Below are 25,422 nucleotides of genomic sequence, written 5' to 3'. Positions count from 1 at the left end.
CACAGAATTGACAGAGCAAAGAGATGGAAGCATTTAGAAAACATTATTATGAATGACATCTTCAGAGGGAATGAAGGGATCACACATGCCTAAGACAAATCTCGCTATATGAATAATAACCAGAGGAACTGAAAATAAAATCTTGATTATTGAAATGATTTCAACAGATGGACTAATAGTAAAAGAGAGACAGCTTAAGAGCCACACATTGGAGAAGACAGTTCAAAAGAACAAAAAGGTGGAATATGGGAAAATGAAATTAAAAGTCTTAGAGGACATCTCCCAAAATTGTAACATCTACCTTAAGGAAAAAAATAGGAAGAAGGAAGGGAAGGAAGTAATCTAAAAAACAGTATAGGAGTACTTCCCCGAGTGGAATTATAACACCAATCAGTTACATTTTATTTCTATTCTCGGAAATTAACTCTATCAGCAATTACCATAAAATAAGTGAATAACATTCACATGCTAAATATTCTCAGACTGGGTAAAAATAACCAAAAACCAACAACAATAACAACAAAAAAAAAAACAACCAACAAAAGATAATTCAACTATATGCCACTTACAAGACATGTGAACATGACACAGAAAGAAATCTCTGGGGGGAAAAATCTTTGAAAGAGATTTACAAAACAGATGGTAACAAAAAACCTCAATGTGACAACATTACATTAGACAAAATAGAATTCAAAGCCAAAAAAGAGGCATCAAAAGAAACAAAGAGGGTATATTTAATATTCTGAAGAGGTACAATTAGTCAGAAAATTATAACACAAATCCTAATGTAGCCAACAGATTGCCTATGCTATATAAAGCAGGCAATGGTATAAGTACAAACAAAAATAAAACTCACAACCCTAGAGGGAGATTTAAAAATATTTGTCACTAACATGGACAAATGGATACAGATATATAGGATTCAAATGACACAATTAATAAACAATCTAGTATGTATATTTTACTGGTTTTAAAATAATTACACAAAATTATATATGTGTAAATACCGGGTAGTCTCCCCTAAAATATATATATACTTTAACAGCTGATAGCTCAATTTTGAAAGTGAAATGCATTTTAATAAACACTGCCTTTATTATTATTCAAAATGTGTGTATACATTTTTTGGACACCCTATATATAACACATAACATACTTTTTAGACATACATAGAAGATTCCTAAAACTGCCTATGCATTGACACAAAGAATATTAACAAATTCTGAAATTCCTAATCAAACAAAAATTAGGCCACACTTACTGACCACAACGCAATAAAATCAACATCAAAGAAATAGAAACAGCAATCTAAAAAAATCCAACTGGAATTTTAAGTCTAAATCCTTTTAAATTAAAATAGGAATGACTAGCTCTTTAAAAATGAACTACATTAAGGAAAACATATCAAAACCTGTAGCATACAAGCAATGCTCAGAGGAAAATAGATAGGACTCAATGCCTTTATTAGAAGACAAGGCAGGATTTCTTCATTTACAAGGGTCTGAAACGCAACTCAAACTGGCTTAAGGAAAGGAAAAACATACTGGCTTATGTAATTAGGAAGTCCAGGGTAGACTTGAGACATGGCTTGATCCATGTGCTCAAAAAATATCACTGATGCCTGTTTCTGCTGTAATGCCTTCATGCTCAGGTAGATTCTCCAAGCGCCTGGTGTATATCCTCTGAGTTCAGCAACCCAAGGGGAGAGTCCTCACACTAACTCCAATGTGACCACTTTGAATGAGGTGCGGTTCTGCTCCACTCAAAGCAGAAATACGAGGTAAGGGTGTGTTGGGCAGAAAAGTCTAATTCAATAGGAAAGATGGAAAATAAACTAAGCTTGTACACTGAGTGGCCAGATTATTATGACCACCCCATCAGTACTTCGTTGGGCCACCTTTTGCCTTCAATACTGTGGCGATTCTTCTTGGCATTGACTCCACGAGATGTTGAAAGGTGATGCGAGGAATCTGACACCATGCCTGATGAATAGCACTGTCCAGTTCTGTGAGATTTGATGGTTGTGGAACCAGTTGCCTGATGGCTCTTTTAACTTCGTCCCCCAAATGCTCAGTTGGATTGAGATCTGGTGATTGTGGGGGCCACCTAAGCAAGGTCAAGTCTCCCTCATGTTCTTGAAACCACTCCTGCACAATACGAGCACAGTGGCATGGCGCATTGTCTTGTTGGAAGAAGCCATCTCCATTGGGATACGCCATCAACATGATAGGATGAACTTGATCAGCAATGATACTTAGGTATGTTGTGCTATTCAGACGTTGTTCTACACGAATTAAAGGGCCCAAACATGCCAGGAAAACATGCCCCAAACCATAACACTGCCCCACCAGCTTGAAGGGTTGCACTCATGCATGTGGGGTGCATGCTTTCATGCTGTTACCACCAAATTCTCACTCTGCCATCTGCATGATGCAACTGGAAACGTGATTCATCGGACCACATGACTTTTTTCCAATGCTCAACTGTCCAATCCTTGTGTTTCTGTGCGAATTGGAGATGTTTTATCTTGGTAACTGCAGAGAGCAAAGGTGTTCTAACAGGCCTTCGGCTCCCATATCCCATACGATGCAGTGTACCGCTAATTTGCCTACAAATGTCAGGTGGTCATAATAATTTGGCCATTCGGTGTACTCAAAGAGTGAAAAAGATAACAAAGTAAACCCTGATAAGCAAAAATATCAACTAATTAAGCAAAATGTTATGAAAGATGAAAAAGTGGTGGGATTGATAAAGAAAACCAAAACTTAGTACTTCACAAAACAGACAAATTTTTGACAAGTCTCATCAAGAACAAGGTGAAACACAGGCATGAGCAAAGTTAGGATGGAGAGAGAACGAAACTTAAGACATGGATTGCTGAAACTGTAAAAGAATACCTTTTGAGACTTTGTTTTAAATAAAATAGAAAATACAAGTGAAAGAGATGATTTTCTGTGAAGATAAAAAAAAATTAGTCAAAATTTGGTCTTCTTCCAAAACCTGACATGAAAACACACACACACACACACACACACACACACACACACACGCGCGCGCGCGCGAAACCTGGAAAAAACAATCAAAGATATATTCCCAATAAGTGCCACTAGGTTTGGAATTTTGACAACTGTATTTCAAGAAGAGATACCTCCAAAGCTTAGAAAAGTATAGGACCACTCCTAATTCATTTTATGATTTTGGCAAAACTCTGATAGCAAAAGTAGGCAAAGATAGCATGAGAAAATGATATGCAAATCTCACATATGAACAAAGGTGCAAAATCCTAAATAAAATACCTACAAATTGACTCCTGCAACTAATAGGAGGAGTTCAACAAGATATATAGATTCAATATAATATAGATAACATTATATTCATTGGACATAGTCAATTGAAAATGTTCACAGAGGAGTCCTTATATTCAATAGAAGCAAAAAATAAAACACTTAAAAATATCCTAGTAAGAAATATGGAAGACTCAAGTGGAAAAATCTATAATGCTTCCAAAAGCACATGTATTGATAATAGAATAAATAGAGATAGTCTGAGTTTCTGTACAAGATGAGAAAGTTCCACCATCTCCCCCTTTAACCTCGGTGCTTCTTCTAAATCGAGCTGCCTGAGATGACGTTACCTCCTCACTTGAGAGGGATGGTGCTCGGCCCAGGTAATTTGAGGACTAAAGGAGCCTCTGCTTCCTGGGTTCTCTGCAGTAAGACAGGGGGATGGGTTCTCTCTGCAGTTTCTCTCGTTAAATATATTCCATCTCCTTCAAATAAAGTTGCTTCATTCTCCCCCAGAAAGCAAAGTCCCCCACGCCTTTTCTCCTTTCTCATATTTTCTGCTCTCCAACAATTGCGTGCCTATTTTGAGAGAAGGGGACATTTCCAAAAGATGCTCTTGGGGAGAGAATGATTCTCCATTCTGCTCCCTGTCACTCTTTCCCCCTTCGGCTATTTCTGAAGATCAGTGCGGAGCAGGAGTTGGAGGCGGACTGGACCCTTCGTTGGGTGCCCTGTGGAGCTCTATTTGAAGCAGTCAAGGCCACGTCTGGGCCTCTCGGTCACTCTCGGTCAACAGATGCTGGCCATGCTCAGGGGGCAGGAACACCCAGCCAGGAAGGCAACAGGCATCAGTCTTCCTCTGGGCCTTAAATCCCATTCCCTACCTTTCAGGTCCCAAACCCACCCACCCCCAGGACTGATCTGAGCTTCCGTGAAAAGAATGGAAGAAAAGGAGGCATGGTATGTCTGCATTTACACAGGAATTCCTCCGGAACTCCTACAGGCAGCAGGTTATACTTTATGGAGACTGTGCTCCACTGGGAGAGAAGTTAGTTTATGATAGTCACTAATAGTCACCATGCATCTGTCCTTTTCTCTTTTCTCCCCTACTAGCTGGTGGCCTCGTTCCTCAGAATTTCCAGTCACTCGTCTTTCTTACCCACTTCTCCACTTTCTTCCCTGCCAGACTCACACCCACACTGCCCTTCCTGTTTATTGTTCTTTTTTTTTTTTGTACTTACCTCTCTCCCCCACCCCCCACCCCCCTGCATCATGGTCTAACTCAATTCACAGCTTCTCAAATTGGGGACCAATGAAAAGGTTAGATAGGACAAGGGTCTCAAGGTCTGGGCCATTCTTACTAAACACTATTCTTGCTAAATGTTTAAATGTAGTGTGTTTTGCAGACCAGCTGTAAACAGGATGAACTTGACAGGTAGCCAACTGCAAAGAAGAAATCAACTGTGTAATTGATCAATAGTGTATAGAAGCAATAGCTAAGCCCGCTTCTGGGAAACAGCTTTGGATACAAATCCCCTGTCAGCTTTTCCTTGCAACAACCTCATTCATGAAAAGAAAACCCCAAGTGGCGAACCCCTTTAGTTCGGTAACAAAGATGTAGTCTTCGGATCATCCATTCTGCTTTCTTCCTCAATAACCCTTTTCTCAGCCCGCTTGCCCCCCTTCAGGCTTAGCATTTACTGGGGCCAAAGAGCCAGCACAAGAAGAGGGCTGGAGGGGAGGCAAGGGGTTGCAAACTCAATACCCACAGGTCCAGTCAGGTGATAGGAGGTTGCGAATGGGCCAGATGGCAAACTGGCAAGTGCATGGGCCATGAAAGGGAGCAGCTGCTACTCAGCTCCCCTGCTTGGTGCCAGGTGGGAGTGCGGGCCTCACTGCCAGAGCCCTCCATTTGTAAGAAGCAGGAATATCTTTGTTATCAGAAACATCTCAGGTTGCCCAAACACTCGTAGTTCTTCAGCCAGACCTGGAAATCTGCAGGAGTTAACTACTGACTGTAGCTCAAACTTAGGGCTTGTTGAAGATTGTTATCTCCCACCTGGGGAATGGTACTCAAAGCAGAGAGCAGAAGGGAGCAGAACCTGAGAGCCAGCCCTTCCCCCCTTCTCTAAGGCTGGACTCCGGGGAACTGCTGTCTATCATGCAGCTACAGTATGTCAGGCCCTGCGTTAAGCCCTTTACATGCTTTGTCCCGCAGAATCCTCACAATTACCATGAAAGTAGGGTTGCAAGATAGAGCAAATAAAAAGACAGGGCACCGCTAAATTTCAAATTTAACTGGACAGCCTTGTTTTATCTGATGACCCGCCATGAGAGTTAAGTACTGTCATAATCTCACACACAAAAGAGGCAGGTCACTCGTGAGTTGCTCAAAAGTCACCCTGCTAGTTCACAGTGGAGTCAGGAGTCAAGATGCAAACCTAGGTCTGTTCATTTCCTAAGCCCTCACTTAACCTCCAAACTAGTATTTCAATAACTTTGGTCCACCGATATTATGGGCCCAGAGGTTAGAGAGTAATCCATAAATTAAAATTTTTAAAAATTAATGACAATATTAAACACTCACTTACTTACTAGTTGTACACATCCAAAGGTGGTTCCTGACCTGAATAAACCAATTCTAATAAACCATTTATGAGGCCATCTGGAAATTTTGAACACAGACTAGATATTTAATTACCTTGAGAAATTAAATGTAATATTGGCATGGTGATTTAGTTTTTGTTAAAAAATAGTTCTTGCCTTTTAGAAATACATGTTGAAGTATTTATAAATGAAATTATGTCTGGGATTGGCTTAAAAATAATATATGGGGGAGTAAATGAAGGGTAGAAACATGATTGGCCATGAATTGATGATTGTTGAAACTGGGTGATTGGTGTACATATGCTTATACCACCTCTATCTCTATACTTTTGTGTACATTTGAAAATTTCCATTATGTGAAGTAAAAAATTACAATCATTTTGCAGCAATAATTGCAACTATAGGTATTATTGTGAAACTAGAGGCCCAGTGCATAAAATTTGTGCATGGGGGTGGGGGGTTCCCCTCAACCCAGCCTGCACCCTCTCCAATCCAGGACCCCTTGGACATCCCTATCACAATCTGGGACTGCTGGCTCCTAACTGCTCACCTGTCTGCCTGCTTGATTTCCCCTAACTGCCCCCCCACCCTGCCAGCCTGATCACCCCTAACTGCCTCTGCCTGCCGGCCTTATCGCCCCTAACTGCCCCCATGCCTGCCTGGTCATCCCACACAACCTGCCAGCCTGCTGTTTGGCTGTTACTGTTACTATGATGCTGTCCTGGACAATTTGCATATTTCTCTATTATTAGTATAGATAGACTATTTTCTCAAGTCAGTGTTTATCAAACAAAGTTCAAGTATTCTTTGGGATTTTTGAAAATTGTACTTTCTTTGAAATAAGTACATATAATTTTCAAATTTAAGAAATGCCAAATGCTGTTTTATTGCTAAATATACAGAAATATAATAGAAGTACTCACTAAATTTTAGAGATCTTGAAAATCTACTTTTTACATGCTCCTGTCATAAATATTTTTGAACTTTTATGTTTTTCGGTATACAGATACATTATGCAGGTAGTTTAATCTGTGCTATTACTTTGACCATGTAAACATCAATAGTGAAGGTAGGAGGCTAGGACAAATGTCCTCCTTTCTCTAAAAAATCAGGGATTTTCAAGTTGGAATTACATCATAGGGTAGAAATCTATTTTTTGAAGTTAAGGATAAAAACCTTTTTTGAATTTTCACTTCTGTAGGTTGGTGTAAAATTTGCAAACCATTCACACCTCTGAATATACTCTGACGTGCGATGGAAAAAAATTCCAAGACTGCTCTCAGTTTTATAAAATATGTTGTCCTGGAAGTATCCACTGACCTAGAATGGCAGAACTGGGAACTCTCATTACCCAAATATGTTGGGCAAAGTGACGATGACTGCAATGGGCTCCAGCTTGTGTGTGACCTCAGAGGAGGATATTACTGCAGAGTTTCCTAATAAGAATGTGTCCTGCCCCTTAAACAGCAAGGGTTGCCACTGGCCATCTCCCAGGCACATGCCCAGTCATCATCTGTGTACATGTTCCAGCCTTCAAAGGTAGGAAGGTCTTTGTTACTCCAAGAGCTTCTCATAACTGGGCGTCATTAACAGTCCTGGGGAGAGGAAGAAGGAAGAAGGCAGAGGAATTGCAGAATGTGAAAGTTGGATGGAGAGAGCGTATTGACCATGCTAAGTAGAGGCTGGGTGTCAGAAATTGCCCTCAGGTGGCATTTGTGCTGTAGATGCACGTGACATCAGTGTGCCATACAAATTTGCCATTTTTCACGAGTAACATGATCTGAAAAACACGCTGTAAAACTTTTTTTTTATAGTGGCACAATAAATAACCAACCAGACCCAAGATGCCCTTGCCATTCACTACTTGTTAGCTTAACCTCCACACGGGAAGAGCTCTGATGCCAAGACTGCAAACCTACATGGCTTTCAGGTGAAGGACCAGCCACCATGCTGAGCTGATACCACCTAAGTACATAGCCACGTTGAGAGAACCACTGTATGTGATATCTGTAAGACAACATAATTTTTTTTCTCACGCAGCATTCCCCAGTAGATTCACTGTAAAATCATGAATTCACTGTCCAAGCTACATCCCATAACATAGGTATGACTCCATCAAAGAGACTGAGGAAATAATTTTGTATGTTTAAGTGCTTTAAATTATTGGGGGTGGGGGGAGTGGTATGTAATCCTTTTGAACATTTTTTTTTTTTTAAATCTCAGTCTTTGGATTGGAGAGCTTAGTTTCTCCCCTCCTCTCCTTTAAACATATGAATAATTTTTTGAAGCCTAAAGAGTTGTTAGGAAGAAAAACATTGCAATATACAAGCAGGCAATTTATCTGCAAACACAGGGAGGTGAATTACCTGATAGGAGAGGAAAACATGATCTCAGCTGACTAGGGAAAGGAAGCTGGGCATGCGCCCAGTAATGTGTGTGCTCCTATGTCTGTAATATGCCTCTTCTGAGAGTGTATTTTTCAACACGAGGGATTGCCAATGCTGAGTATAACAATAGCCTTGGGTAGCAAGGAGCAAGAGCTTGGAAGAGGGAGCTGGCTGGGGGCCTGGCAAGGATTCAAGATCATGGGGTTGGCGAATTTCCCTACAGGATCTGCAGCACAGCCAGGTCAGCCTGGCTGCGTTACCGTCGTCAGTCTCTCTGCCATGCTTTCATCTGTGCTTGGGCCAAAGGCCCTAGAGGTTCACTCTGCAGCAGTACAGAGAGGCAGGAAGGGCGTGAAGCCCAAATGGGCAGGCCAAGGAGCCCCCAGCCAAGCCTGGGGAGAGACGCGTGGAATAAATAAGTAAATAATTTGAGGAAAAGCATTTTAAAAAAATTATTTTTCTCAGAGTAAATAGAATAGAACTATGTCAGAGGGAAGGAGACCAAAGAAATTCAGTATTCACCTCGAAAAACCACTGTTTTATTATCAAAATAATTTATTATTTAATGACTAGGTTTCCTAACCTTCCCACTATTTTATCTCCTTGGCTTTGTTTGCTGAGATTTTGTGCAGCTTAGTCTCCTGTGGTCTCTGTAGATGATGACACCACATATGAAACCATCTGTGTCTTCCCACAATTTCCAGCGTGTGCATATCAAACATGGAGATGTTCCCACGTGTCTCTGTAACAATCTGTACCTATGAAAATTAAGACATGAAATTTGCTGATTTATAATACAACCAGGAAGAATGATTTTTTAAAAATATATATATATAACTAGAGGCCCTATGCATGAAATTTGTGCAAGGGGCTGGGCCCTCGAAGCCCCGGCAGGCCCTCGCAGCCCTGGCTTTGTCCGGAAGGTCGTCCAGAAGGTCGTTCGGCTGTTCAGTCTAATTAGCATATTAGCTCTTTATTATATAGGATTCCTGAAACATTTAATTGTTCCTTTCACTCTACTCCTTGCCCCACTCCCCTATGGCCCAATAAATATTTAGACATAGAAGTGTGCCTCAGAGCACCCTAGTCACTCACATTTATGTATAATATGCATTTGTTGGCTTGGGGATTTGGTTGGAGAAAGAGCATCTCCAAATAAATTCCCCAGAGAAGCAAAGGTCATGATAAACTTTTTGTCACCCGGATCTGCCCAGGATACCTGCTTGAGGAGCTAACTTGAGTTTGGGCGTGTGAGTAAGACCCTGAGGCCACTCAGTGGGAGTAGGAGGAGGTCACTCTGTCAAAGAAGGAAGGAGAAGGTCAAGTCTAGGGAGACCGCAGCTCCGCTCACGCAAAGCCAGTGGGAGGAGCTTCATACATATTTACTGACTTCTTGGGGACATTCTGCTGAGAATTGCTTTCTAGGGAACCAACAGCAGCGGTTTCTTTACCCATGGATCCCTTTTGATATCGCTAGATCCTTCAGAGACCGTCGCATCTCAGTGCTGGCACCAGCGGTAAAAGCTCCATGTTCCACCACCTTCATAATCAAAAGATTTAAGGTAGATGAACACAAGCCTTCTTACACAGGTCATCCAGCAGCCCATGAAATCAGAATTAAGTAAGAGATGTTAGAAATTGAACTAAGCCAGTGAGAAATTCCCCCATGGTCCTCCACCCAAGTACTTTTAATCAGTAATATACAAATCTACACTAATAAAAGAGAAACATGCAAATTACCATCACTCCGCTATGCTACCAGCCAATCAGAGTGAGTATGCAAATTAACCTGAAAACATGGCAGCAGCCCCTCCCCTCCCCCTTGTCGCTCCAGGCCTGTGGGGGTCGGAGAAGTTGGGTGCCAGTGCCTGAGGCTGGTTGCAGCCCAGGAGACGAAGAAGCTGCCTTCCCTGTGATTCCAGGCCGAAGCCAGCAGCGGAAGCCTCATGTCCACCTGCTCCATGTCCTGGGGGAGACAGAGAAACTGGGCCCCAGCGCCTGAGGCTGGGTGCAGCTCGGGAGACAAAGAAGCCACCTGCCCCCAGATCCCAGGCTACAGATGGCAGCAGAAACCTCATGTCCGCCTGCCCCATGTCCTGGGGGAGACAGAGAAACCGGGCCTCAGAGCCTGAGGCTGGCTGTAGCCCGGGAGATGAAGAAGCCGCCTGCCCCATGCAGCCAGCCAGAGAAGTCGCCCACACTGCATCCCAGGGAAGACTGAGAAGCTGCCCGCCTGTGGTCCAGGCGCCAGCACCTGCGGCTGGCTACAGCCTGGTAGAGGGAGAAGCCGCCCACCCCGCAATCCTGGGTACCAGTGTGTGCGACTGGCTGTGGCCCAGGAGATGGAGAAGCCTCCCACCCCTCGGTCCTGGGCACCAGCACTTGTGGCTGCAGCCCAGGCGAAGCCACTTGCCCACCACCCCCTGCGGCTACAGCCAGCCTGGGTGCCTATGGCTGACCAGAGGGAGGGAAACCCGGATCTCGGGTGCCTGTGGTCACCTGGAGGAGGGAATCCTGTTATCCCGGATGCGGGGCAGAGGCAGAGGTGGTTAGGGGTAATCAAGCCAGCAGGGGAGCAGTTAGGGACAATCAGGCTGACAGACAGAAGAAGTTAGGGGCAATCAGGCAGGCAGGCGAGCGGTTAGGAGCCAGCAGTTCTGGATTGTTAGAGGGATGTCCGACTGCCGGTTATCCCTTGAGGGGTCCCAGATTGGAGAGGGTGCAGGCTGGGCTGAGGGACACCCTCCCCCCCATGCATGAATTTCATGCACCGGGCCACTAGTGTTATTCTTAAAAAGGGAGAAAAACAAAAATTGTGTGAAAATTATCTTTGCTTTGGTAAGAGATAGTGCCATTCTCATCTTTTGGGATGGTGAAAGTAGCCTAAGAGTTGACTTTTCCGAAGGCAGGGAAGCAGTTGCATTAGAATCTGCTGAGAACAGAATTCAGATGCTCTGCACTGTGGTCTGGGTGTGCATGGGAACAGCCTGTGTGTGACACAGCTTTACAAGAATCAGAACATCTGGGGCTCAGCCTGGCCTTGGCCAGTGGTCTCCAGAGTGGGGCCCTAGAGAATCCACTTCGGGGATTCTAAGAAAAAATGCTTAGAACTTCTACTTTTACAAATTTCATCTCATCTTTTAAAATATCACTTATTATATATGTTCAAAATGGATATAACATATGTTTAAATAAATATATACATATATTGGTTTGGAATATATGTGACACCATCTATTTTATAAATATACACTAGCATGTATTATTTATACATAAATGGATATTCCTATTTTGGGGTCATGCTTAAAATATACACTAGCATATATTATTTATTCATAAATGGATATTCCTATTTTGGGGTCATGCTCAAAAACATGTAGACAGTAGTGTATGACTAAACTTTTGAAAACCAGGGACTAGATCACTGCAACAGCCTCTCAGTGGTCTGTTTCTGGCCTCTATCTCATCCTTCATCCCTCCAATTGCCATCTGACAAATCAGATGCTTCAGTGGCATCCCAGTTCCCTCAGGAAAGTCGCATCCCATCCACCCCTCTGAGATCTGCAGGACCTGGTCTCCTCCCTCCACCTCCTTGCTCTCCAGCATCTTTATGCTGCTTCACTGTCCAGCTTTCTAGGGTTAATCCTTCCGCACACACCCATTCTGCTTATCTTTCTCAGGCCTTCATGCACATTGCTTCTTCTCCTGAGATGTTCTCCTTTTCCCAACCTTACTGGGTTAACTTCTATTCAACATTTAAACTTCAGCTTAGATGTTATTGCCTTGGACCCCAAAAACTGGGCTAGGTATCCTACGTGTGTTGTCATAGCCACTGCAAGTAATTATTACATGCAATAACTCTGTTTAGCCTGCTATACTGAAAATTCCTGGAGGGAAGGTATATCTGGCTTATCATTGTATTCCAGAGCCTCCTACAAAATAGAGATGCCAAAATCCATTGTTATTTTTCTAAACAATAAAAGTGGGTCCTCTTTGGATGTTTAGTGCTCTCCTCCCCACATTTATAGTCTCATAAGAAGAACAAGGGAATTTACAGTTTCCATACTTCCAAATGCAGAGGCCCAGGAGATTATATATTCGAGATAGAAAATAAACTATGTGTGAATGACTCTCTCCTCCTGGTGATCAACTCTCATCAAAGGACATTGTGACCACTTGGGGAAACACAAGAAAGAAAGGGAAAATAAAAGAGCCATGGAGGGACCATGTTCATCTACTTGGAGGTGAATATTAAAATATGTTCTGCTCTCTCTCCAAACTCAAATACTAAGTAAAAGTTGCTATTACTTTGTAACGTGGTAATGTACCCTATTCACCACACAGCCTTTAATGTAGAAAGGTCGTTTAAAAAGATGGACAATGGGATCACTTCCCTGCCAACAACAATTTATAAGAACACAAGATAGACAGCCTCGGTGTCCGCCCAGGGTGGAGACCGTAACTCTCATCCAAAGCGTTGTCATGCGTTTGTAGTTTATGTGGGAGACGGGAGCAGAGGTTATCAAGTGACATGAATAAAACATCATGTGTCAGGCCCAGCTAATCCCAGAATATCTACCATTCCTTCCATGCTTTCCTGACATTAGAAATGTAAATCCAGATAGGCCAAAATTCCCCTCAGTCAGTTCACATGGTCTTAAGACTCACCCACAGTTTGAGATAAGTCCCTTGTGGGACAGTTAGCCTTTCATTCCAACTCTATCTCTGCTGGAGGGAGCAGAGGTCCTGGAATCTCCATCCTACTCAGCGACATGCTTGGGACCACAGCATGAACATTGACTGCCCAGCCTTCCCCTCAAGGATGTCATGCTTCTCATTCCTGTTTAATTTAGTCACTGCTGTGAGGCCAACTACGGCATCCCTGTGGTCATTATCTGCTTAACTTTCATCCCCATATTTGTCCCCATTCTGAACCAAAACTCCACCCCAACCCTCCCCTTCCAAACCCATCCACGTGTCCCCCAAAATCCAGGAAACTTCACAATATCTGCAGTCACGTTCCTGAACTTGCCCTTTGGCCTTCACTGAAACCAGACTACTCGATGGATTCTGCAAACCCCACTTCCTCCGGAAGTCAATCTGGTGAAGGCGATTTCCTCCTCACAACACCTTACTGCAGAGCATGAGGGAGAACTGATGAGCTCCTCGACTGACTGCTTCCAGACCAATGTTCACTCCTGTCATCTGGTTTCTGAGCAGCAAACAACAGAGGCAGGGGGCAGCATCCACTTTCAATTCAATGGAACCTTCTAGGGCACATTCCTTCTTTGAGAAGACAAGCATAGGTACCAAGAAGGAGGGCAACTATTTGAAGAAGGTCATTACATATAATAGTGAGGGACATCCCTCCCACTTTCCTCTTTTGGTTCCCAGACTTATTCTGGCTCTGGGAGGAACAGCACTATACATAAGGTCTGACCACATTTCCTAGCTTATGCCTCTTGTATCTGAAAACTTCATTGCACCCCTTTGACTATGATACTATTCTGTCTGCCAACTACTCAAACCTGAACTCCTGACTCCTACCCTCTTCTTTAACCTCAGATACGGTCTTTTCTCAATGTTTACCGTCTCAATAAACAGCCCCTCTGACCCTCCAGTTACTCAAATCTGAAACCCGGGTCTCACTCAGAGCACCTCACTCTCCCTCATTCCCCATATTAATCAATAACCAAGTTATCCCTCTAAAATAGCTCACAGATCTTCCCTCTTCTTACCTCCTCTGCCACCTAGCCCAAGATGTTATTATCTTTTCCTTGTGTTACTGCACTAGCTCTCTTTTAGCTCTTCTTACAACGTTTCTTCTTATTATTTCACACCCAAGTTATTTCCCACTATGCAGCTAAAGAAATCATTTTAAAAAGACAAATTGTGTGATATTACTCCAATGCTTAATACTTTTCAAAGGCTCCCCATGGCATTTTGAATAAAATCCAAATTCCTTCAAGAACCTGTAGGATCTGGGCCCTGCTTATCTCTTCAAACTAATTTCTTGTCAGTATCCCCCCTGCCCAATATGCTCCCTCTGCACCGGCTTTCTCTCAGCTCCTACATCTCTCTAACCTCAGGGTCTCACCACAAACTGTTCACCTTCCTGGAACACCCAATCCCTCAGGTCTTACTTAGCTTCCAACTCCCTGGAGAGGAGCTAAGTGCTACACCATATTCTCTACCCTATATTTTTCCTTTAGAGGATTCAATACAATTTGTAATTATATATTTTTTACATTACTTATTAATGGTCTATCTCCACCATTAGTGAGTGAAAGTTCCATGTAAGGGACCTTGTTTGTTTCGCTCTCTGCTATGTAAATTAATACCCAGAGCCTAGCATATAATAAAGGTTTAATAAATATTTGTTACATGTATAAATATATTTAACTAGAGGCCCGATGCAGGAAGATTCATGCAAGAATAGGCCTTCCTTCCCCTGGCTGCTGACACCTGGTACCCGGGCCTTCACTCTGGCCACTGCCTTCCGCCTTCGCTCTGGCCCGGAGCCACTTTCTGCCTTTGTGCACTGCCCAGAGGCCCGGAGCGGCTGGGGTGGGGCGGAATGCCTGCATCATCAAGTGTCCTGGCCGCTGCCATCTTTGTCATGTCAATTTGCATATTCCCTCCTTATTGGCTGTGGGGTGCCGCCATCTTTGTCGCAAAGTGTTGGTCAATTTGCATATTCCATCTTTATTAGATAGGATAACTACATTAGCATGTGGTAGAAATATATTGTGCATCCAAAATGTTGAAATTCATGCCCAAAGTATTTACTAAACATCAACTGCATGCATAGTGCCAGGTGCTGTACTAGGTATTGAGATGCAAGAACACATTACAGTCCCTGCCCTCAAAGGGCTGCCAGTCTGATAGAGAAGGACTGGCTCACGGTGTGAGAAGTCTCACCAGAGGAAAAGCTCAGCTTCCTAAAGGGCCCAGAAGAGCAGGTTTCTAAAGAAGCCCCTCTTGGGGGCTGGGGAAAAGCTTCCCCGAGGAAGGGATATCCAAGACACTTGTATTCAGGCAGGACTGGCTATGTAATTTGCAGGGCCCAGTGCAAAATGAAAACGTGAGGCCCCTTCTTCGAAAATTATGAAGAATTTCAAGACAGTGACAACAGAACAGTAAGCCAAGGGTGAGGCCCTTCTGAGTATAGGATCCTGTGTGACTGCACATGTCTCATGCCTAGGAAGGTGGCTCTGCTCTCCGAGTCCCTAGGACACAGGTGAGACAGTTTGGATAAACAGGACTTAGGCAACCACACAATCCAAGGTTGTAGAGGGAGAAAGACCCTCATTTTTCCAGTCTCCTGTTTGAGAGAGGTAATAGGTTATCTTCTCATTTGAGAGTAGTTTTCTGAGGCTCAGCGAGGTGAAATTCCCAACATCTCAAAAAAAAAAAAAAGGCATTAAGATTAGGATATTAGAGTTGTGCTTCTACCAGGGCAAAATGTTTCTCAAGCAAAGGACAAGTGGGACTCTTTCTCCCTGCTTCTTGTGTGCTCTGGAGAAGTGGGCAAAGAAAGGAGGCACTGCCAATGAGTCCTGAAATAGTTGAACATCCTCTGCTGTGGCCATGCCGGTGAGCAAGCACCTGGGCACCACAGACATGGCAGCTGCCAGGAGGACTTTCCCAGGGACCCGTGAGACTGCAGGATTTGCCTCCAGCAAAAGCATTAGCAGCATTTGCCTTTGCCCACTTACCGTCCTCCCTCCATTCATTCATCCTCTCCGGTGTTCACCAAGAAATCAGGAGGTAAAAGGCTGAGGGCTTTCCACACTCGGTCTTCCTGGTGACCTCAGGCAAGTCTGCGGTGGGAGACAGATCTCTGGTGCAAGGAGTCTCCCAACACCCAATCCCACTGCAGAGGCAGCCGCCCACCCCATATTCACAGGTGTAACCTGCCTGCAGAATGAGCGAGCACCTACCTCCTCGGAGGACACGCCTGGGACTCATGGACATGCCCCAGGTCGGCTGAATAAGACTAGCCGGTATGAACAGAACAAGCCAGTGCACATCCCTGGGAAGACGAGGCTGGAGTTTGACTGGGGCAACTGAGGCCACCCCTTGTGTGGGGGCAAGAGAAGACGCGGAGGAAAAGCAGGTGCTGGCCTGGTTGCCGTGACTGAGCAAACACATGTTTTGTTTGGGGGCTGCAGGATTCCTGGGGGGTCGAGCAGGATGGTTTTGGTTTAATTTCATACAGAAGAGCTTTTCACCTCAGGCATGTGTGGATATGTGTTTAAAGTTCCTGTCACACCCAAAAGTGAGTGCCAGGAAAATAACTTTTTTCTCACATATTCCATACCCTGCAGCTTCTTTGCCCTGAGATCATCCCTGATTCGCTGCCTGTACACTTGCCAAGGAAAGCCAGCACCTTCCATAGTTGTTGGTACATGGCAACAACACACCTGGAAAGAAATGTTTGGCGAATGAATGGATGGATGGATGGATGAATGAATGAATGAATGAATGAATTTACTGCTGCTGTGTATGGCCACCACCAGACTGAAACAGATGAAAGTATAATCTGTCAAAAGCAAGTCAGACTTCTCCAGTGCAGTGTCATATCGACTATGAGAAAGTTCAACTTTCTACAAGTGCTAACTAGATTGCTCACATTTTTGCATAGTAATATAGTCTTCTGTAGTCTATTACATAGCGTATACATTTAAAAAAGAAGAATGCTTTCATTAAAGTATTCATCTATTTTATTATTAACAATATAATGTGTAAAATGCCTTGGGATTCACTAAGATGAAAGCAAGCAATATAAATGTGAGATATTATTATGCTTCTTATAATTACAACATGTGTGCACAACAGTTCATTATGAGTACCCATCAAAGAAAGCACCCCGTCATGCTGCTCTAACAAAAGGCAATTGTTGGGAGGGTTCAACAAGGCCAGAGGAGGCCATTTTAAAAGGAGTTGCTGTTTATAGGAAACTTCCATGTGACTCAGGTGCTCCAAACTCCATTGGGCGGGACTTGAACATGGATTAATTTTTAACAAGGTCAAAGAAATGTATTTATTGCACCTCTTGAGACAGCGAGCACTCATAGCATGAGAAAGTTCTCCATTTTTCTTATGTGTAGCCTGAATCATTCCAAAGCTGGGGAATGAAAGGGGAGGTGGGGGGGGGGCAGGGAGCGGGGAGCTGTATGCCCTTGTTATTTCTCATTGCTCTATAGACTCAGTCTTGCACTGACTCTTAATATAAATTTTCATTGAAGCCAATATGTCCTCCAAGGGAGCAGACATTGATTTTCGAAGGGCAAAAAATTTGTTAGCCTTTTTGTGTAGGAAGCACAAGTATTCATATCAGGAATATCTCTTAATAATGTTTCTGTTATATTAAAATTTCATGGGGGAGGAAAATTAGAAAATAAAAGTCTTAAAAGGCTCTTTAGGGAAGTGATAATGGGGAGGAAAAGTTGAGAAATACTCCTTTTGCTCTCTAAGAAGAGTTTAACCAATAATGATTACACACCAGCTTTTCCATTCTGTGGGAAGCAAGCTTCGGGGTGACACAGAACCCTGGGAAGAGATAGTCTCCTAGGAAACCATCATCTTACCATTCCCCAATTGTGACCTAAATTTCAAATCGCAGCCAAAATGTAAATACCTCTGGGTGAGTAATACTTAACAAATTTTATCATCCACTTATATCTTGGCATAAAGATCTACCAATTCATTTTCCGACATCAAATTTTGATAGAGACAGGAGAGACCACAAGGAAGTAGGGTACTTGAGGGATGGAGGGGGGCATGCAAAAGGAAAGTTTAAATATATTATTAGACCCATTACAGAACTCAGTCTACAACCTCAATGTTGATAACGATATCTATTTTCCACAACTCTATTTAACTCTTTAAAGATGTTATTCTGCTGAGGTATCAGAAAAAGAAAATCACAATCAATTCCGGGTTCTCTCTGTTTCCTGGAATTGTGTGGGTTCCAGGCCATTGTGTCGTGCCAATGCCTGGGCGATGGTGGGTCATGCATGCTATGACAGGTCTTCAGTATCATCAATCACCTTATCTGGGCTTGGTCCTAGTACGTGCAGGTCAGTACTGAGTCACCCTACCAGGTCCTTCAGATTTCCTCTGCCTCCGTGCTTGGGGTTCTTGGTGAGGCTCCCTGGCCTCATCAGGCTAGGTACACCCCATTCTCTTGGTCATGTTTCCTCTCTAGAGTTTTACCCAGAAAAAGGCACAGGACTTCTCTCATTCCCAGCCTCACCCCAAGCTTAGCTGTGGTTCATCCCTATTCCTACTTGTGGGAACCTCCATTTGACAGGAGCAGAGCAAGAGGGTGTAGAAACCACCAGCACTGAACTCCTCACGCCTCCTCTGACTTCCCTCCTCCCTGCAGCCTAGTTTCCAGGCGGAGAAGCTCCCTCAACAAGTATTCTTGCACTTTCATTGCTTAGGCCAGCTGTCCTTCCTAGATCCCTGAGGGCCTTGGCTCTTGTGATTCAAAAGCCCTGAATTGACGCCTCTTCGTTCTGCTCTCAGCTGTCACACCTGCCCTGAGGCCATGAGTGGGGAAATGCCAAGCTAACTGGACAGAGACAGACCAACAGGAAGAAGGAAATGCTCAGGGAGCAAAAATAAGTTAATATTTCAAAATATTTGACCACCTTAAGACAAAAAGCACCGGTTCCTAATTTGAAGGACCCAGCCCCCCAGCACTGGTTTCACTGACTTCCATTCCACACCATCTTCAGAGAAATCACTGTGTACAAGTCATATCTATGCACACCTAGTGAAAGCTGTCTCCTTTTGCTCAAATGTACTACGAACATGTCATAAAGTAGTCATATATTTCAACAGAGATAAAATAATAGAATTGTGAGCTTAGCTCCCAAGGTGAGATTGGCATTTAAAAAAAATACAGGTGACTAACAACAATTTTTAAAGTCTATGATTATTTACGTGTAAAACAAATGCTGTTCAAATGAACTACTTCCCATCGGATAAAAGCTAACTTTAGCGGTTGAAATAAAAATAGGTGCAAACATAAAGCGTGTTGGTCATTGTCCCCCAAAGAAGCTGCTGATGCTGCTTGGGCGAGGTGACTAGAAACGAAAGAGAGAACCCACAAATCTAGTGGCCACAAAACCAAAGTTCGCATCAACGCAAGCTGAACGACTCCGGCGCACTTTGACTGCACACGCAGGAGTGCTTGTCATTGCGAGGCATGTTGTCATCACGAGATGAATATGACTTCCACCAGGATGCTCTTCATTCCCTTGATGAACTTTTTTCTTCCGCAGAGTGATACTTCAGGTGTAAGGGGGAAAATCAGCCTTGTCCTTGTGTTTTCTACAGTCTGATATCTTTTTCTTTTAAGGTGGAAATACTTCTTTTTTTAAAAAAAATTTATTTATTAAGGTGTTACATATGTGTCCTTATTCCCCCATTATCCCTCCCTATCCCCCCCACTCATGCCCTCAACCCCCTGTTGTCTGTGTCCATTCGTTAGGCTTATATGCATTCATACAAGTCCTTTGGTTGATATCTTATATTTATAGTCCATGTATGTCCCTGTGAAGGAGCACAAGGCATTTTCCAATATGTCATCTCATTCATCCCTTTAGAGACTTTGCTGGGGGAGCAATAGATGGTGAGAGTGATGAACATTGCATTTAAAGAGGGACTAACAATTGGGTACATTTCTCTTCCATGGTCACATCCTGAGTCAGAGCAGAGGGTAAGTCTTCCTTTCACTCTCACTCCTGAATCTCACAGTTCTACTATATGTGTACGTTTTCTGATTTTTTGTTTTGTTCCCCTCTTAGAGCTTATCTGGTTAACTAACAGAAAAACAAAAGAAAAAACAAAGGCAGAAAAGCAAAAACAAAACAAAACCCAACTGTTTACCTGACAAACAAATGATTTCCAAAGTTTAACTCTCAAAATATTTTGCCAAGCCACTGACTCTTCCCACTAAGATGGAGTGACATCACAGTGCTTGGAAACGCTGGCCAAAGCAAGGCTGTCCTCCCACGTTACACAGGAAACAAAGACAGCAGAGAACCCTCCCCACGCGGTACCACGTGGACACAGCAGGCACTGAACCAGATCCCCGGTGGCTCGGTCAGGGGGAATAGAGCCGTGGAGCAGCTCATTTCCTGTGACAAGCCAGCCCTGGGAACTCAGATAAGGCCTTAGTTTCACAAATGCTACCAATCCATTTTCCCTTTTCCTGAAAGTCCTGGCAATGATTCAAAGCCAACCCAAGAAACAGACAGGAGGCCTGTTTCTGACCAAAATCTGTGACAGCAGAGGCTCTCTCTCCAGGCAGGACATTGTGCTAAGTATTGGCCTAGGCATCTATACTAATAAAAGGGTAATATGCAAATTGGTCACGATGCCCTCACAGTAACAACTGAACAGCAGGCTGCATGGGACGACCAGGTTGGCATGGGGGGCAGTGAGGGACAACCAGGCAGGCAGAGAGGGGCAGTGAGAGGTGACCAGGCCGGGCAGTGGGGGCAGTGAGGGGCGACTACGCTGGCAGGGTGGGCAGTAAGGGGCAATCATGCTGGCAGGCAGAGGTGGTTAGGGGTGATCAGGCTGGCGGGGGCAGGGGGCAGTTAGGGTTGATCAGGCAGGCAGGCAGGTGAGCAGTTAGGAGCCAGCAGTCCCAGATTGTGAGAGGGATGTCTAACTGCCGGTTTTGGCCAGATCCCAGGGATTGGGCCGAAACTGGCAGTTGGACATCCCTTAAGGTGTCCCAATTGGAGAGGGTCCAGGCTGGGCTGAGGGGACCCCCCTCCCCTGTGCACGAATTTTGTGTACCGGGCCTCTAGTTTTATATGATGATCTTCCCTATTATTTGCAATAACCTTATGAGATGGTACTATTATAGGCCCTATTTCATTGATGAGGTAAATAAGGACCAGCAAAGTTAAGTAATTTTTGTCCAGGGTCCTATGGCTAATCAATAGTATAGCTGGATCGAACTCCAGAACTTAAGCTCTTGATCACTATACCATATTGCAATGATTATAACAGCAAACGTTATTATCCTCCTATATGTGTATTTGAAAGGTAGCATAACTAGGTTAAAAAAAAAAAAGTATAGCTCCTACTAGACTGCCTGGAAGTATTATTCTCCCCTAGATGCTAGTCTGATGTGAATATTAATATGTAAGAAATGAAATGTCAACGTGTCGTATATTTTTATAACATCTTAAATACTTTGAATCATCATCGAAAGTCAATGTTAAAATTTGAGGGGTGAGAAAAACAAGGTAAAACAGTTGCCAAACTTTTGTTTGGAGAACACTGTCATCCTGTCAAAGTATAATTTCCAAAGTGTTAAAAGCATGCCTCTCATTCAACTATAGAACAAAGATGCGCAAAAGATTTTATTCAATTCTTTAGCTAATGAGGGAGCCAGCAAGATGTTAAAACTGGTCCAAAGGGCATTTGGAAAGCTGCATATACATATGGAATTTAATAAATTGCTGGAGTAGATATGAAGCTGGTTAATGTCCAATTCCGCTGAAAATGTAACCTTGGAGGTTATCTGTTCCTCCAGAGAGAATTATTTACATTTCTGCTTGACAAAAATTTACAAGTTGATCTCTGTTCCTAAAAAGATTTAAATTAGATCAGTAAATAGAAAGCCAAGCCTAGCATTGAATTGAAAAAAAAAAAAAAAAACTACTCACTATTCTCTTTTATGTATTTTTAGGTTGAGATAACTTTTCTGACAATGGTTACTAATGCAGGGGAACAGAGACTTGTGTCTAGTCAGCTCAACATGGGCAAAGGAAATTATCTGCAACGTGGGTATAGAGTATGCTTTAAGACTCCTGAATAGAAGTAGATTGTGTTTTCTAATGATTCATAAAAGGAATAAGCCACTGGGATTTGGGGAGAAAGGAAGAGCAAACATCTCAGTCTTGCACTTTACTTTAGCATAAACTATAAAGGATAGTGGGCTTATTTTATAGGCAAGATGATCAATGATCAAAGTTTAAAATGAGGGAGGACAGATAATAAGAAGTCAATCTGCTTCTAGCATAAGTCCTTCTATGTCCTTTTTAAAAATATACTAGAGGCCCAGTGCACAGATTCATGCACCAGTGGGGTCCCTCAGCCTGGCCTATGGGGATCGGGCTGTAACCGACTCTCCAACATCCCCCAAGGGGTCCCGGATTGTGAGAGGGCACAGCCAGGCTGAGGGACCCCACTGGTGCACAATCGAGCCGGGGAGGGACTACGGGAAGGCTCCAGGGCATGTCCAGACCATCTCGCCCAGTCCCGATCAGCCCAGCAGCAAGCTAACATACGGGTTGGAGCGTCTGCCCACTGATGGTCAGTGTGCATCATAGCGACTGGTCGAACAGTCAACCGGTTGGGCACTTAGCATTTTAGGCTTTTATTATATAGGAATTTTTTCTTGTTGATAGTCCTCTATGTCCTTTTAAATCTCTTGGCTACTGCTCAAATGCTATTCTATCCCCAATCAAAGAACATGAAATTAAATAGGTTATTTTACCCAGTGGGGTGTAATTTGATAGTAATCCTAATCTGTGTTTTCCTCAAACTAGTTCTCACTTTTGTTTGTGTTACAGGTTAGGAAGAAATGTTAGGCTCTTTAGTAACAAATTAAATATTTGCTAATCCTAAGGGTTTAACATAACAGACTCCTGATGTGAATTCTTCTGCTGGACTTTCCTAAGTGTTCCAGGGGACTGCTCAGGTTGGACTTTTAAGATGCCAATTGCTTGTTCCTGTCTTCATAACGATGACTTATCTACAATGGCTTGGTTTTTATTAAATTGATAAATAAATATATTAGTGTTCCCTTCTTTTCCTCCTAAGCAAATGAAATGCTCACTCTTCTCTCCTAACAAAATAAAACCAAAATATCCTGCCATGGAAATCTACCACTGGATTAAACTCTCACCTGAACAAGGTTAACTGTACTTTTTCAGCGTATTCTGGAACAACTAGATACCAGTTGCCTTCATTGCATGTACACACATCTCTCCTGCCCCTATTTTATAAGACCTGAGAGCCACTTGGAAAAGAGGAATAACTCATTAACTCATCTGCCTTTGTGCCTTTTCAGTAGGAAAACATGAGTTGATAGTGTTCATCTTTGTAAGATTCTAGGGCATTTTTACTATTTTTTATACCAAAATATTTTAAAAAGTGTTTTATGGTGTTTTTTTATAAGAAGAAAATAAGTCCACATAACTATTTTCATTTATTTATTCTTTATTAACTTAATTTTTATAATTAAGACTTTATTTATTTAGATCAGTTTTAAATTCACAGCAAAATTTAGAGGGAGGTATAGAAATTTTCCATTTCATCCTGCCCCCACACATGCATAGCCTTCCCCCATTATGAACATCCCCAATCAGAGTGGTACATTTGCTACAGTTGGTGAACTGACATTGACACATCATAATCACCCCACGTCTATAGTTCGCTCTTGGTATTGTACACTCTATGGACAACCTCTGATCATTTTATTGTCTCCATAGTTTTGCCTTTTCCAGAGTGTTGTATAGTTGGAATCATATGGTTCATGACCTTTTTAGATTGATTTCTTTCACTTATAAATATGCATTTAAGTTTCCTCCATGTCTTTCCATGGTTTGATAGTTCATTTCTTTTTAGCCTGAATAATATTCCTTTGTCTGGATGTAGCACAGTTATTTATCCATTCGTCGACTGAAGGACATCTTGGTTGCTTCCAAGTTTTGGCAAGTATGAATAAAGCTGCCATCAACATCCATATGCATTTTTGTGTGTGTGAATATAAGTTTTCAACTCCTCTGGGTAAAAATTGAGGTGTTCCATTGCTGGATTGTGTGGTAAGATTATGTCTAGTTTTGTGAGAGACTGTCAAACTGTCTTCCAATGTGATTGTACCATTTTACATCCCCACTGGTAATGAATGAGAATTCCTGTTGTTCCACATCCTCACCATCATTTGATGTCAGTATTCCTTATTTTGGCTATTGTAACAGGTATTTAATAGTATCTTATTATTGTTTTAATTTGCGTTTCCCCATGACATGTGATTTGGGGCATCTTTTCATATGCTGATTTGCCATCTGTATATATTCTTTGGTGAAGTTCTATTAAGGACTTTAGCCCACTTTTTTTAAAAATATATTTTATTGATTTTTTACAGAGATGAAGGGAGAGAGATAGAGAGTTAGAAACATCGATGAGAGAGAAACATCGATCAGCTGCCTCTTGCATACCCCCTACTGGGGATGTGCCCGCAACCAAGGTATATGCCCTTGACCGGAATTGAACCTGGGACCTTTCAGTCCGCAGGCTGACGCTCTATCCACTTAAATGCATATTTATAAGTGAAAAAAATCAATCTAAAAAGGTCATGAACCATATGATTCCAACTATACAACACTCTGTAAAAGGCAAAACTATGGAGACAATAAAATGACCAATAAAATGAGCCAAACCGGTTTCGGCTTTAGCCCACTTTTTAATTTAGGCTGTTTGTTTTCATATTTGTTGTTGAGTTTTAAGAGTTCTTTGTATATTGTAGATAATAGTCCAAAAACAGATGTCTTTTGCAAGCATTTCCTCCCAGTCAATGGTTTGTTTTCTTGTTCTCTTGACATTGTCTTTCAGAGAGAAGTTTTTAATTGTAATAAAGTCCAGCTTGTTACTTTTTTTCTCAAGAATTGTGCCATTTTTATTATATCTAAAGCATCATCACTAAACCCAACATCATCTAGTTTTCCTCCTATATCATCTTCTAGGAGTTTTATAGTTTTGTGTTTTACATTTAGACCTCTGATGAATTTTGAGTTAATTTTTGTGAAGTGTATAAGATCTGTGTCTAGATACATTTTTTTTTTTTGCATGTGCATGCCCCACTGTTCCAGAATCACCAGAATCACTTGTTGAAAAGATTACCTTTGTTCCTTTATATTGCCTTTGCTCTTTTATCAAAGGTCAGCTGACTATATTTATATGAGTCTATTTCCGGACTCTTTATTCTGCTCTATTAATCTATTTGTCTGTTCCCAGGATTCTCATGTGTTCTGATGTAGAGGAATTGGGAAGGTAGATGTAGAGAAAGAATATGATTTTTCTGTGTATGTATATCATGCACT

Source organism: Eptesicus fuscus, chromosome 8 (assembly GCF_027574615.1).
Source record: "Eptesicus fuscus isolate TK198812 chromosome 8, DD_ASM_mEF_20220401, whole genome shotgun sequence".
Taxonomy (NCBI): Eukaryota; Metazoa; Chordata; class Mammalia; order Chiroptera; family Vespertilionidae; genus Eptesicus; species Eptesicus fuscus.
The sequence above is the reverse complement of the archived record's forward strand: the minus strand, read 5'-3'. Positions refer to the sequence as shown.